Source organism: Dermacentor albipictus, chromosome 6 (genome assembly GCF_038994185.2).
Source record: "Dermacentor albipictus isolate Rhodes 1998 colony chromosome 6, USDA_Dalb.pri_finalv2, whole genome shotgun sequence".
Lineage (NCBI taxonomy): Eukaryota > Metazoa > Arthropoda > Arachnida > Ixodida > Ixodidae > Dermacentor > Dermacentor albipictus.
The window spans coordinates 144,041,280-144,045,659 of NC_091826.1; the positions used below are offsets into that span (position 1 = coordinate 144,041,280).

The following is a 4,380-nucleotide window of genomic DNA, read 5'->3' on the forward strand; positions in this document are numbered from 1 at the left end:
GCACGAAACCGCGGCCCGTTATCAATGACTACCTCTGTAGGTAGGCCATGACATGCGAACAACGAGCGCACTGTTTCGGTCGTGCTTTGCGCGGTCGTTGACGTCATGACTCTTACTTCCAACCATTTGGAATAGGAGTCTACAGCTAAAAGGAACATCTTTTTTTCTTTTTCAGCAAAGTCTGGATGTGGCCTCTCCCGACTGCTTGTGCACCACTTCCAAGATGAAAGCGGCGCTAGTGGCACCAGAGATTTTGTGCTTTGACAAATTTCACACTGCTTTACACTTTGTTCCAAGCAGCTATCTTTGGCCACCAAACCACTGACCTTGCAAGGGCTTTCATCTTTGTAATGCCAATGTGTTGCTCATGCAACCAACACATAACTTCACTTTGAAGCGAATGTGGTATCACGACTCTGTTGTTCCATACCATACAACCGCAATCCAGTGAAAGTTCAAATCACCTCACGAAGTAACGCTGATAATGAGCGTCCACAGCACGCGGCCATCCGTGCCATACCATTTCACGAACAGCACTGACAACTGGATCTTTCACAGTTTCACGTTCGATATCTTGCAGTATGGGGAGTTTATTGACCGGCAAAAAATAAAAGATTTCTTCAGCCTCGTCACCGGCTTCTGGCAGTGGAAGTCGTGATAATCCATCTGCATTGGCTATCTTTGTTCGTGGTCTGTGCAAAATACGAAAGCTGTAGTTTGCAAGAAAAATTCCCCAGCGGTGCACACGCGCTGCAGCTACTGCATTTGTGTGGTGCTTTGGCTCAAATATGACTGTGAGCGACTGGTGATCAGTGATTACACTGAAAGTACACCCATGCAGATATTTATGAAATTTCTTCACTCCAAAAACAACTGCAAGAGCTTCTTTTTGCACTTGCGCGTAGGTACGCTCAGCAAGTGTCATCGTCCGTTATACAAACGCGATCGGTCGCTCTACGCCCTCAACCACGTGCGACAGCACTGCGCCTAAGCCGTAAGCAGAAGCGTCACATGTCAGCTGTACTTCCTTCATTACATCATACAGTTCCAAGACCATGTCTTCACTGATGAAATTCTTACAGCGACTGAAACATGCGTCTCACTGGCTCGACCATTTCCATGTGCTGCCCTTCCGCAACAGTTGGTGGAGAGGTTCTAGCACATTTGCTAGGTCAGGCAAAAATTCGGCGTAGTAGTTTACTAGGCCCAAAAATGCCTTTAGCTGAGTGACATTACTTGGCTTTGGCGCTTCTCGCATCGCCTTTACTTTTTCCGCTGCTGGGTGTACGCCGTGCTTGTCTAGCTCGTGCCCCAAGTACCAAATATCTTGGAAAAATTTGCATTTCCTTGCGTTTACATGAATGCCGTGCTTACTGAGCGCTTGTAGCACTTCTCGGGAACGGTGATAGCACTATGTCACGTTTATACCTGCTATTAACACATCGTCCAAGTAACAGGCTGTTCCAGAGATGTTTCGTAAAACTTGACCTTAACTCTAATCCCCACATATCCTAATTTCTTTTCCTGTTTTCTTTGGGACGACAACTAGCGGTGTAGCCCAATCACTGTGCCTGACTCTGTACACCACACCAGCTTTCTCAAGGTCACGCAATACATTCTCCACTTGTTCGCGCAAAACATATGGTACTGGTCTCGCCTTACAAAACGTTGGATGCACATCGGTTTTCATTCGGATACTACCAGTGAATCCTTTGATAGAACCATAGCCTGGCTCAAACACATCACCGCACAACTGTTTCAACTTCTTTCAACATCTGCCTGCCCTCCTATACGTTATCCACGTCACCCTGCAACTGCTGAACAGCATTCTGCAGGTCAACTTTTAGTGTAGTCATCCAATCACGACCTAAAAGCGTCGGCACGCGGGCTTCATTTTCTTGCTTTGCGACTATGAGAGGCAGATCGTAGCTTCGGTTCCGATAAGATACATTGACGTTTGCTGCACCTTTCACTTTGAGTGCAGTGCCATTATACACTCCTAGACGCACGTCGTCTTTGGAACATGGGTAGTTTGGAAAATTTTCATCACTCTCTTTCGGACATTATGGTCACCGCTGCTCCCGTGTCTAGTTCCATCGGACTCTCCTTGCCGTCTACTTTATCTTTAAGCACAATAGGCGGAGAGCTATGAACTTGGTTAGTGGTACTAACAGTAAGCATGTCTGTTGACGGCACGGTCCCCTCAACTTTTACATGACCTTTGTTTTGCATATTTTCGCTGCATGCCCTGGCTTCGAGCATTTGAAGCAGGTACTTTTGAGAAAAGGACAACTCACTGGCGCGTGCAGTCGGCCGCATCTATGACAGGCGCGAACAATGCCTTTCCCACGTTGCTTCCTTGGACCGTTTTGGGGGGCACGCTGCTCGTTGCTAGCGGTCTTCGTCGCGTGTCGCCTGCCTTGCGTGGTGGGCTCCCGATGCCAGTAAACGTCGGCAGGACTGGTGGTTCACCCCTGCAGTAGGATTTCTGAGGTGTCTTTCAAGGCCGTTTCCCAGGCGGTTTCAATTTTGCATAGTCGCTCCCAGGTGATTTCGTCGCCTGACAGGGCAAGAAGACGGCATCAAATCGAATCCGTCCTGATTCCAGCAATCAGTCGATCCCGGCATGCATCTTCCAAAAAGCTTTCAAACGAGCACGTCGCAGCCAGTCTTTTTCAGCTCGACGATGAACTGTTTTAGGCTTTCGTCCGGCTCTTGCTTTTGATGGTAAAAGTTATACCGTTCGGTAACCACTGATCGTTTTGGAGCATAGTGCTTTCGGAGAGCTTCTGTAGCTTCTTCGTACTTGACTTCCGTTTGTTTCTTCGGCAGCAGCAGGCTACGCAAAGTCACGTAAGCCTTTCCACTCAGGATTGTTAAGAAGACTTGCAGCTTCTTACTTGCGCCTATTCCATTGGCGGTTGCATAAAGGTCGAACATTTCCAGGTAGACTTCGATATTGCCAGAGTCTGGGCAGAACTCGGCCAAAGATCCCAGGGTGGTGGTCATCACTGATGTCCTCGCTTGCCGTGGCGTCGTTGCCGTTTCCTCAGGTTTGGTCATTGCCTCTGCCCGAACGATCCCATCCTCGTCGCCATGATGGCCAGAGACGCCGTGAAGTCAAGCATATATTCAGACAAAAACATGAACCTAACAGACCGCAACGATTCAGTGGCTTCGCCTTATAAAGGGGGCATGGGTGCAGCCGAAACATGCGATTGGCTAGCGATACAATAGCACATGCGAACAGTGACCGCGTGCATCAGATACGCGGCGCACAGGAAGAAGAGACAATACGCTTGATAAACGTTGCACAGATACAAAAGTTATGTGACTCCATATTTCAACAGCGTTCCAACACAGTAGGAGGAAGAAAAAGCATGTGCTTGCTGCGAGCGCGTCCGCGCCAGCTCCCGCTTTCTCCCCAATATAAATGTGCCTTTTACCCAGTTTTGTGTTTTTTCTACCCGGAATCGGATTCTTGAAGTACTTTTCTACCTAAGGAGACCACATTTCGGCAACTGCGTGACCTCTGTACTTTTTTACGAGTGATTTCACCTCTCGCCGCCCCGCCTCGGGCTCTAAGCCTAACGGTGAGCATGGCCGCTGCCATTAACGCCCGTCTCGACTTCGACCAAGCCGCCGCCGACCCCAGACTTCCCCGCGCCCACCCCGGTGGTGGGGTACTCCAGCGATCACAACAAACGAGCCTTCCACCCAAGAACGACCCTACTGCTATGGCATACGAAGTCAATGGCCAAGAGATGAGCCCGGAAGACATCACCGCAGACGCTGGGTGGACTATCGTGGCGCCGCACCCGTCAGTAATCAAGACTGCGTTGAGCCAGCCCAGCGTCGTTAACCACCAGCGAAAGGGAGGAAACACGAACGCAACCATCTCAACAGCGAGAAACTCCTTGATCAAAGCAGGCAGAATGCTCGCGCTGCCCCAAGATGACATCAAGATCGTGATTCGCATACGTGGTGGTATCAACATAGTTAAGGTAGGCCAACTTAGGGTCACGAAAGTAATTTGCATGGCTGCTTGCATCGAGCCTAACGAGCGAAGCGACGACACGATATGCCCCAATTTGAAGCAGAACATCATGGTGGTCAGCACACCGTACGAAGCGATCGCAGCAAAATACCTCAGGATCCGCAGCATTTCCATAAGAGAGCAAACGTTTGAAATCACTGCATATAGGACGGCGCCGCACGAAACGTGCAAAGGCGTTATAAGAGGGGTTCTGCTAAATGAGACGCAGGACTCCATCAACCGCAAGAGCGTCACCCCACGCAACCCGCTCGCGCTGGCGGCAAAGAGATCCAAGGAAACTGGCACGGTCATCATCGCCTTCAACGGCTTTCGAGCCCCGAACT

The 4,380-nt window shown here is 49.7% G+C and overlaps 1 pseudogene; it reads right to left on the reverse strand.

Moving 5' to 3' along the window:
• Nucleotides 1-2,377: 2,377 nt before the first annotated feature.
• Nucleotides 2,378-3,108, reverse strand: LOC135920152 (uncharacterized; annotated as a pseudogene).
• Nucleotides 3,109-4,380: the final 1,272 nt, after the last annotated feature.